The sequence below is a fragment of the Piliocolobus tephrosceles genome, chromosome 11, assembly GCF_002776525.5.
Source record: "Piliocolobus tephrosceles isolate RC106 chromosome 11, ASM277652v3, whole genome shotgun sequence".
Lineage (NCBI taxonomy): Eukaryota > Metazoa > Chordata > Mammalia > Primates > Cercopithecidae > Piliocolobus > Piliocolobus tephrosceles.
In genome coordinates, this window is record NC_045444.1 from 61,130,374 (window position 1) to 61,142,485 (window position 12,112).

The following is a 12,112-nucleotide window of genomic DNA, read 5'->3' on the forward strand; positions in this document are numbered from 1 at the left end:
GGTATTAATATATCCAACTCCACCAAAGGGAGTAAAAGAGGAAGAAACATTTAATTCAGTCCTTTGGGATGTGGTTGAAGGGCAGCCATTAAAAGAGTAAAAAAATCCTTACTTTGAACACTGATGAGAATGATGCAACCTAGTAATTCCATATTTCTCTTCAGAAAGCTTTTAATTTTAAAAAATGTACTTATTGGTATTCAGCTTCTCAGCCTAATTCATCAAAATGTATCTGTCCCACAATGTAGTTGATCTATATAAACAGCTCCCATTTGTATCAGCTTAAGGACAAGTACAGTATACTGAAACTACTCAGGTTAATGACCCATTTTTAAAACTCCACCAATGGCTTCACCTTATAGTCACTGAAACCTCATCCAGTGGTAAATAAGAGTAACTATGTGGTTATTCAAATAAGCTAATGGTGCATAGAGGAAATTTGCATTTTTTCATAATTCTGTTCACAAATGAAGTTTCAAAAATGTCATGCTCAGAAAAATTTGGTAATTCTTGTGGGGAAATGTGTAACTAGCCAAAGTTCAGTGTCCTGGAGTAAAGGTCGATCTGGTATAGGAAATAAGAAGAGAGAAAGTTTCTTCCCTTGTCCTATGCAAAAATTTTATCTGAGAGGGTTCCATTTCTTCATTCACATTCAACTTCACCACGCTGTCTGCGAGGAGAGGAAAAAGAACACTAGAAAAATCCAAGGAAATCTATAGTAGCCATGCTTCTGTCATTACAAGTAGTATATGAGCTTCATGAGGGCAAGGAACTTATCTCTGGGTTAACACCTACAACAGCGCCTAGCTCAGTTTAGTATAAGGAATATTTAAGCATCAACTATACACAGACACAAAGATGAAGAAAATTCTCCTTGCATTTGATAAACTTTTAGTCTAGAAGAAAAAGGAATATGGAAGTACGATGCCAATTAACTTGGTAGGAATAAGAGTTAAAAATACTATGACAGTAGAGAGGAAGTGGAATGATCAATCTGATAGCTATAGAAAAACTTTCAGAGGGAGTTAGCCCTTGGTACCCTTCTCCTTAATCTTTTCTACTCTCCACTATACTATTCCCCTCCTCTACAAAACAAGTTTCTTACCTACACAGCAGCCTATTTCTTAGCCAACAAATAAAAACTCCATTCCCTTATTACCATTTTCTAATACCTAGCTAAGAGAGCTATAAATATTAACAGTTCAAGCACCCTGAGACAGAAACGATAACAATTCTGGGAGGCTTAAATACTATCTCTTTGTTAATCTAACTGAATCTAAAGCCTATAAATCCAGGCTTATCTCCCTTTTACTGCAGTGTTGCAAATATGCTCATAACACAAGCCTGGAAGGGAGGTTTTGTTGAGCTATAGATTGTTGGAGAAGTCAATGACTGCACATAGAGAATTGTTAATATATCATATCACTCTCTGGCAAGTATCTACAATCTATACAATCTATATAGGACAATCAACTGTCATGAAAAGCACCCAGGAAAGTTCTAGGTAAAATTTTTTAGAAGTCGGCTCTTTGATTTCTCTTAACTCTTCTTCTAACATTTATCTTCCTTGCTTCTGAGTTTCCATTTGGTACTTGGCATGAGTACTTCCTGCTAGATGCTGGGGATGTACTGGTAAATCAAGATAGTTACCTGTCTTCATGGAGTTTCCAAGATAGTGATGGGGCTTACATTAACTAATCAAGCACCCAACTCGGAGCTCCTTTTTCTTACAACCTCAAATTAAGAATCAAAACTATCACTGAATGCCATAATACAAATCTGATTATCTACTTAGTAAATCCTACAGACTCAACCTTTTAGGTATACTTTGAGAGATAAAAATTTAGCTATCATTCATATCTAATCTGACTTCTTCTAAGTGCTACTTCCAATACACCATGGCCCATTTAACAGTATCAGACTGCCTGCCATCCTCTGAAAATCACCCTCAGTTTGCACATTATTTTAGCTCTCCCTAAAATATACCCTCCCAAATGAATGTTTGCCTTCTTTGATATTATACTGTCAAGGCCCACTTCAAATAACACTTCCTTTGTGATACCTTCCCCATAATCCAGATTGAAAATTTCTCCCATGAACAATGTTGTTTATGCTTTGCTTACAGCATCCACATTATGTTCTGTAATGTCATCTATTATATAATCTGTGCTTCTCCCACCCCATTCTACTGCCTACTACTTCTTGAAGAAACATAACATAGCCAAAGGAATATGAGCTTTTGAGTCAGAATTGGCTCCAAAACCTGGTTTTGCCACTCGTAAGTTATAAAATATTGTGCAAGGTTCTAAACAATTTCGTGCTTCAGTTTCCCCAACTATAATACAAGGGTAGTATCACCTACCTCACAGTTGTTGTAAGCATTTTAAAATAGTATATGTAAAGTATATAGCACAATGCTCGTCACATGAGTACTGGATAAAATGGCAGTTGCAGTTCTATTATTTCTACTGTTATTAAAATTATAAGGCTGTCTCTATTCATCATTATATCTGCACAGTATCTTACTTGCTAAAGCAGGCACAGAGTGATTGTTAAATTGTTAAAAGAAATTATATCAGCTGGGTACATTCTAAAAAATTAAAAAAGAAACTGTAATTTGTAAAATGTGTAAGTCCACATTTACTTCACATGGAAATAACTCTGCATCTCGGAGAGGCTACCAACTTCTATGCTCCAAGGTTTTAAAGAAATACATGGTCAGGCGCAGTGGCTCACGCCTGTAATGCCAGTACTCTGGGAGGCCAAGGCGGGAGAATCACCTGAGGTCAGGAGTTCGAGATCAGCCTGGCTAACGTGGTGAAACCCCTTCTCTACTAAAAATACAAAAATTAGTCGGGTGTGGTGATTCATGCCTGTAAATCCCAGCTACTCAGGAGGCTAAGACAGGAGAACTGCTTGAACCCGGGAGGCGGAGGTTGCAGTGAGATGATCATGCCACTGCACTGCAGCCTGGGCAACAGAGTGAGACTCCATCTCAAAAAAAAAAGAAAAAGAAAAAAGAAAAAAGAAATAGATTACATTAAATACCACTACCCTTTTAATCAGGAAAAGTGTAAACAGATGATTTTTATTAAAGAGACCAGTAAATTTGGGTAAACTGAAGTTCAAATATGATGAGGAATCTAAAACATGACTTTCCTATTTCTCAGCAAATTGTAAATATTCCATCCCAATTCTTTAATACTGGTGAAGACACCTTAAGTAAATTGCTGAAATATACTCACTCGTGAACATAAAGTAAAAATGAAGGTTAAAGCAAAAGGCCCAAAAAGTTAAGCTAATATTAAAGTGCCATACCAATGTGTGTAAAAAGCAAAATAATATAACTCCCTCTTTAAGAAAAAAATAACAAAATACATCAGGAATACATTTAAGTAACAAATAATCTTTAATTTCATAGAGGTAACTATGAAGCAGTCACTGCATAGATACACATAAGAAAAAGTGTCTTCATTCCGGAATGTTTAAAATAACTTGTGGGTTAAAAAAAAATCAGCTAGGCGAAAATGCCAAAGATTAAAAGTCCCAAATCAGACTGCATCTTAGACATACTCTTCTTTTACTAATAACTTGGTTCAAAGTGACAATGGCATTCTTAAGCGAATAAAGAGATTTTCTTGAAAACTACTGATACTACAACAATGGATGAATCTCAAAATAATTATGCCAAGTGAAAGGAGACAGTCAAATAAATCATACTGTACGATTCCATTTATATAAAATTCTAGAAAATGAAAACCACAGCGACAGAAAGCAGATCACTGGTTGCCGAGGGACAGGAGTAGAAGGAGTGGGAGGGAAGGATCACAAAGTGGCATGAGAAAACTTCTGAGGGTGACAAATTTATCATCTTGATTGTGGTGATGGTTTTTTGGTTGTATACGTATAAGTCAAAACGTATCAAGTTGTGTACTTTGAATATGTATAATTTATTATAAGTCAATTATACCTCAAAAAGCTATTTTTAAAAGGATATCTTGAACTGTTTTAAAAATATATAAATCCTCCCCAAGGTGCAATGGCTCACACCTGTAATAATAGCACTTTGGGGTGCTGAGGCAGAAGGATCAGAGACCAGGAGTTCAAGACCACCCTGGGGAACATAAGGCTCTGTCTCTATTAAAAAAAAAAAAAAAAAAAAGAAAGAAAAAAGAAAAAAAGCAACTTGAAAATTAGCCAGGCATGGTGGTATGTGCCTGTAGTCCTAGCTACTCATGAGGCTGAGGCAGGAGAATCCCTTGAGCCTAGGATTTTGGGACTGCAGTGAAGTATGCTCTTGCCACTACACTCCAGCCTGAGGGATAGAGCAAGGCCCTATCTCAGGAGAAACAAAACAAAACACACACACACACACACAAATAACCTTAAAATATGAACTTCAAGGCTTGTGAAATAACTTTCATGCCACAGTTGCATGAAGTCAAAGACCAGGGCTAATGCCCATTTGACCATTCATAAATGGTATCTGTTAATTATTTAAGTCAGTGAAACTCACTCCAGCTTTTTTCCCTCCTCCTATCCCACCCTGGGCTGGATTCTTCATTTCACATCCTATAAAAACGCAGCATAATTTCCAGGCTTGAAATGGCAACTTTCTGACTCCTACTATGCAGGGGCTTAATAAAGTGCCCCCGGCACTTTATCCAAATTAAATACAACATGAAGTTAGCTGGGACTACAGGAGCCCGCCACCACGCCCGGCTAATCTTTTTGTATTTTTAGTAGAGAAGGGGATTCACCGTGTTAGCCAGGAAGGTCTCCATCTCCTGACCTCGTGATCCGCCTGCCTCACCTCCCAAAGTGCTGGGATTACAGGCGTGAGCCACCACGCCCGCCCCCTATAAACATGTTTTTCAAATGTGATTCTACAAAAATCTTAACATGTATGCTATCTACTTGTGTTACTTCAGAAAAAAATAAATATTCCTCCATACAAACTATTTTCTCAAACTTCAAAAGACAAATATGACCAAAAACAGCTCTGGGGTAAAGAGCACTAACAACTGCTGCCAAGATGAGAGGAAGAGATGGAACAGAAAAATAGGGAAGAGTAAATCGCTGAAAATTCTAAAAAAGAAAAGAAAAAAATCTACAAAATATATTGAGGTAACAGACAGTTATTTTAATATAGACATAAGAGGATCCTATGAACTGAGAATACTTGCTTGATGTTCTGCTGCAGAACTTAGATCAGTGCAAACAATGAAGGCTTCCTCTTTCCAGTTTTTTTTTTTTTTTTTTTTTTTTTTGAGACAGACTCCTGCTCTTGTCACCCAGGCTGGAGTGCAATGGTGCGTCTCAGCTCAGTGCAACCTCTGCCTGCCAGGTTCAAGCCTTCAGAGTAGTTGGGATTACAGGCACTTACCACCACGCCCGGCTAATTTTTGTATTTTTAGTAGAGATGGGATTGCACCATGTTGGCCAGGTTGGTCTTGAACTCCTGAACTCAAGTGATCCACACCTTGGCCTCCCAAAGCACTGGGATTACGGGCCTGAGCCATTGTGCCTGGCCCTCTTTCCAGTTTTCTAAGACAGTTCCACATACAAACACGTATATGTTCCTCATATTTTCTCTACTTTATTGCTATAAAGCATGTTATTTTAGAACTCCATACTTGTTTAAATTCTACTTTCAATTTTGTTTGTTACAACATATAGCAATTTCTACTATTAGGTATCCTGTATAAATGATCAATCTTACATAATTCTAAAAAACCCTAAAGCTGCAGAGAGAAACAGAAAAAGAGAGCGAGAGGGAGCGAGCCAGAGTGAGAGAGAGCGCGAGTGAGAGACAGAGAGAGAGAGAGTGTGTTTTAAGAGACAGAGTTTTGCTCTGTCACACAGGCTGGAGTGCAGTGGTATGATCATAGCTTACTGCAGCCTTGAAATCCTGGGCTCAAGTGATTTTCCTGCCTCAGCTTCCTAAGTAAGTAGCTGGAATTACAGGCAATGCTACCATGCCTGGCTAAAAGCTGAAATTTTCACTGGCGTTCAGAAGGAGGTCACTTGTTATGTCCTGATAATATAAACTAAACTACACCTAATGAACTAAGGCATTGTAAGGAACTTTAAATCTGCTCCAAGAATAACACAGAAGAGCAAAAAGAAGAAAATAACAGTTACCTTGAATACTACCATTCAGAGATAACTACTGTTAACATTCCAGAGTACAAAGTCTAGTCTTGTCAATGTATGGTGATACATAACTTTATAAATTATAAAAACATGACACTATGAAAATCAAAGAAGAAAAAATATATAAATAGTATTATAACTTCCTCTAAAATGCAATTATCTAAATTCTGCCATATAAATAGTAATGTCATTAAATAGTAGATGTCATTTTTAATGGCTATATAGTACTCCATCATATAATTATTAATGGGCTTTTATCATCAATGAATATCTTTGGGACAAATCTTTGTGCAATATCTGTAACAATTTCCAGAGGATGAACTTCTAGAAGTGAAACTGCTATATCAAAGTAAAGGCATATTTAAGGCTTTTGATTTATATTGCTAAACTGCCCTCCAAATATACAGTATTGATTTCTACTTTACCAGCAGAAAAAGACCTCATTTCTCAATACCAACACCAACAGTGGATATCATTAACATTTTTGTCATATTAGTAAAAAAACTAATTTTAAAGTTGCATATCTTGACACACTAATGAGGTTGAACTTTTTCATATATATAACAGTCATTTATACTTCTATGTAAAATGCCTCCTCTGCCCAGCCCCCATTTTTTTTCCAAGATGAGGTCTTGCTCTGTCACCCAGGCTGGAGTGCAGTCGCATGATCATGGTTCACTACAGGCTCCACTTCTCAGGCTCGAGTAATCCTCCCACCTCAGCCTTGTGAATACCTGGAACTACAGGTGTACATCACCATCTCCAGCTAATTTTTATATTTTTTGTAGAGACAGGATCTCCCTATGTTTCCCAGGCTGATCTTGAACTTCTAGGCTCAAGCCATCCTCCTGCCTCAGCCTCCCAAAGTGCTAGGATTACAGGCATGAGGCACTGCACCTGACTCTTTACCCATTTTTTAAAAATAAAATGTTAAAATTCTTTCACTTGAATATAGGGTATAGCCTTTTTCTTATGACATGAATTTCTGATCATACACCTTGTCGTTTTCCTAACATAGTCCTAACTATTCATTTTGTAAATGAGGAGACTGAGGTCTGAAAGGGTAAAATGACTTATTCAAGGTCAAAAATGAGAAAAAAATATTTCTCCTGCTATTTTACAACTAACTATACAGAAATCTTATGTAAATCACTTTTAATAGTACAGAGAGGCTTTTAGAATTTCTAGAGTTATTAGGCTCATTATCAAATGGAATCATGTATTAAAAAATGCCAATAAGAAAAGAGAATAACAAAGAAAAACATTTTAAGAAAAGATGAATAGAAGAAAATGGGAGAAATTAACAGGCAAAACGCATCTTCCAACTTAAAATTCACATAAAAGTTAAGCCACCAGAGAAAACAAATATAGAGCATCTGCACAGGAGGTAGCTCAGACAGGCTACCTGAGGGCAGCCTACTGCAGTGTCTGAGTCTAAGCAGAGTGAGAAAGATGTCCACTGGAGGATAGATGAGTTGAGGGTTGCGCTGGGAAGGAGGTGGTCAGTCCTGCATTTAATGTTGGAGTCTCAGATGGGTAAGAAAAAAAGGGAAGGCAGGCTGATGTGAGCTGTCAGTGCCCAAGTGGGCTAAGGAGGTGTGCACATGAAGTAAAGGATAGCAGTGGCACTAGTCCAGCATAGGGTGTCAGGACCCAAACAGGAAGACATCTACTTGATGGAGAGGAAAGGAGAGTGCCTGATGGCACCAGGCAATTAATTATATAAATAGATGGATACTGATCAAATAAGTAAATATATCAAGGATGTGCTACGTAAGAGTGAATTCATACTACAGTTGAAGGGAATTATAAATATAGAATGAGCCTTGGTATTAGATGACATTTGAAGATACTGGTGGTAACTTAAGGTTCTCAACATAAAGATACAGAAATGTAGATGTTAATGTGTATATGCATGCATATATGTTCATGTATGTCCCTAGCTGTGTCCACTGAGAGGGCCTGGGAACGCTGAAACCCCAATAAGCAATAAGCACACTTAGCATCCAGACTTTGGTGTGTGATACAGGTTGAATATGTCCCCACCAAATCTCATGTTGAATTGTAATCTTCAATGTTGGAGGTAGGGCCTGGTGGGAGGTGTTGGGGCAGATCCCTCATGGCTCAGTGCTGTCCTCGTGATAGTGAATGAGTACCCGGGGGATCTGATTTTTTAAAAGTGTGTGCCCCCTGCAACTCTCTTCTTGCTCCTGCTCTCACCATGTTACGCACCTGCTCCTGCTTTGCCTTCTGCCATGAGTAAATGCTCCCTGAGGCTTCCCAAGAAGCCGAGCAGATGCCAGTGCTACAGCCTGTGGAACCAGGAGCCAATTAAACCTCTTTTCTTTATAAATTACCCAGTCTCAGGTATTTATTTACAGCAATGCAAGAATAGCCTAATGCAGTGTATAAATACCATTCTCCACCAAAAGGGAGCTCAGCTCCTTGAAGAATTACCTGATTCTAATTCAGCAGTACAGGATGGGTCTTGTAGTGGAAATAAAGAAGTAGGTCCTTCCTTACTTTCTGGCACAAGATATTCAAGAGCCATCCTGTACTGCTGCCAGATTTGGCCAGAAAGTAAGAAAGGACTTAAATCTGGGATAATTTGATGATCAAAATAAATAATGATAGTACTGGATCACATCGTGAATAAAGAGGGTTCTATGAACCCATACTGATATAAAGGAATAAACTGAATGTTTGATAAGAAACAGGATATTTATATCATCTCAAAGTATTATATCTCCCTATACAGCTTAATTACTAAGGGCAAAAGTAATTTACAGCACAAAAGCCTGGCAAACATCACCTTAATCAAGTGATGTGACTTAACCCCATTAGAAATAAGGAAAATAAAATTATGACCCACTGATAGAATGTAGTAAGACACGGCATCACTTCTATAATAGTCACGCCAAAGATATAGAACTTGTATCTAATAATGAAGAAGTACTATATAACCCCAAATTGAGGTAAACTCTATAAATTAACTGGCATACTAATCTCCAAAAGCACCAAAGTCATTAAATTCAAGGAAACATTAAGGAACTGTTTCTGATTTTAAAAGACCAATGCAACATAACAAATAATTGCAACCTGAGATTCTAGACTGAATCCTTTTCCTATAAAGTACAATTAGGCCAGAACAACTGGAAGAACTTAAATGTGACCTGCAGATTAGATAGTAGCAATATATCAATGTTAACTTCCTGACTTTCATGGATATATTGTGATTTTGTAAGAGAATGTCTTATTGTAGAACCCTTAAAGAGTTTTGAAGTAAAAAATGAAAAAGGAAAAAACTTATAGAAGGAGTTTAAGTTGTATGTAAATAATATGCGCTGTAATAATTCATTATACAGCAGTCCTCCACTTACCTGCAGCTTCCCTTTCCATGGTTTCAGTTACCCACAGTCAATAGCAGTCCAAAAATATTAAATGGAAAACTCCAGAAATAAACAATTCATAGGTTTTAAACTGTGTGCTGTTTTAAATAGAGTGATGAAATTGCATCTTCTTGCTCCATCCCACCCGAGATGTGAATCGTCGCTTTGTCAAGCACATCCAGGCTATATATGCTACCTGCTCATTACTACATAGGAAAAAATATAGCATGTATAGGGCTCAGTACTATCAACAGTCTCAGGCATCCACTGGGGCTCTTGGAACTTATCCTCCACAGATAAGGGGGGAGTACTGTATAACTATTATATAATTAACATCATGTAGTTTGTAGCAGTAGTCATGAAAAAAACACTACAAGATATATTTATTCTCTAAGAACTCTCTGCTTGCTTTTTGTTTATAATTTTCATGCTATGACATATATCAAAGAATAGAAAAACTACATTCTGCACTGCAAGGTTAAGAGCAAGTAAAATCATACTATAGTAGAACCATTTACAAATCTGAAGACTCAAAGGGTGATATTATATAATCATTTACTCTGTTAGCGTCTTGTTCCCTTTTTAAAATATGACATGTAGGTTAAGTCTGCTAAGGAAGAGGAAGATGCTTTAGGCTGTAGTATCAATATTCCCACATCATTTTAAATTATATCACTGAAGTTATTCACACGATAAAATATTTTATTTTCCTACATCCCTATCAAAAACAAATGAGGAAAGCAATTCACTTCATAGAAAATAGTGCTATTAAATCAATCTACAAAAACAGGAGGGAGCAAGCACATTTCTGGTGACTGACTTTAGAAATATCCGGATTCTAAAATGTGAATTTGACTGATCTTCTATTTAGTTGGTTATAGAACTATAAATGTTGCAAACTCTTAACCTGTTAAGCATGTACTCAAGTTTCCAAACAAGTTTCTAAAACACAGGTAATACTAAATGTTATAGATAATATATAGCACTCCGAGCATTTCCAACACAAATCATTTACTTCATAAAATTTATTTGGAAAATAATTCACTGCCTATTTTGTATCTAATATCATATTAAGAATAAAAGTTGCTTGATGTTACCATGGTTTTTATGAAAATACATAACTTAAAAAAAAAAAAAATAAGATATAGTCCCTGCCCTTAAAATCAGACTAGTAAGGAAGAAAAAAAGTGAAAATAGTAATTCAGTGATATATATAATAATAAAGACATGCTATGGGAACATAAAGAATAAACTGGAGCTGGTCATCTCTCCAAAGCATTCATATTCCCCTCTTAGAGAGCTTGATTTGCCAACAGTGCAGTAGCGGGTAATCCTATATATCCATGATCCTGACATACCTGCCTCAGGTAAACTAGGGTAGATACTGATCAAGTTAAGCCAATCAGATTACCTCTTCAGGAAATCTGCAGAAAGCAAAAAATCAGTGACACAGAGGTAAGCATCAGAGATTCAAGATTGTATTTTAGGACTGGTAGACATTTTCTGTCATGTTCTTACTGATAAAAAAACTAATAAAAGCCAGAATGGAGCAGGCACAGAAAAACAGAGGTGAGAAATCATGTAGCGAAGAAGAAGGAAAATAGTTTCTGTGACACCCAACTATGTTTTGTGATTGGATCTGAGAGTCTTCAGTACCATTAGTATGAGTCTCACCCCTCTTTTTACTTGAATTTATCTGATTGAGTTTCTATTCCCTAAATACCTAGTCTATCCTGGAGAGGGCCCTGAAATGCTACCAAAGGAAGTAATGCCTGAGTTGAGTTTTCTCAAAGCAAGAGGCATCAGTCATTCTGGGATATTTCATAAAGAGGAGACAGCATGTTGAGGCACAATAAAGCAGAGTCCACTGAGGAGTCTCTGAGACCCTCTGATAGCTGAAGCGTGGGATTGTAAATCAAAAATAAAATTTTAAGCCCCGCAACCAACAGACCCTACCCTTGGGCCAGGGCATTCCAAAGTTAACCCAAAAAACTAGTTAAGGCCATCATGGGAAGTGGAGGTCCTAGATGACTCACTATACCCTCCTCCCTTTGAAATTCAGGCACCCAACATTAATATCAACACGGAGACCTTAAGATTGATAGAATGGACTCTTTAAGTCTGATAAGAAGCATTTACAATCTATTCTCTTGCATGATAAAACCTTACTCTCTACAACCCCTTATCTTAACCCAGACATTCCTTTCTATTGATTCCAGGTCTTTAGGCAGTAACTTTTTCAACCAACTGCCAATCAGAAAATCTTTGAATCCTATGAACTGGAGCACAGCACCCCACCCCGCAAACTTTCAGTTGTCCTACCTTTCTGGACCCAACCAATGTACATTTTAAATGTATTGATTGATGTCTTACGTCTCCCTGAAATGTATAAAACCAAACTGTAGCCCAACCATCCTGGGCATATATTCTCAGGGTGTCCTGGGCTGTGTCATCAGCCACTGGCCACTCATATTTGGCTCCAAATAAATCTCTTCAAATATTTTATAGAGTTTCACTCTTCTCATCAACAGGATAGAAGATTAAGAGAGTAAGACCAGAGAGATATC

General features: G+C 37.2%; 1 protein-coding gene across 3 annotated transcripts in view; it reads right to left on the minus strand.

The window, feature by feature from the left end:
- Positions 1-12,112, minus strand: part of ATF2 (activating transcription factor 2) — a 93,533-nt gene that overhangs the window by 62,315 nt on the left and 19,106 nt on the right. The window lies entirely within an intron of this gene.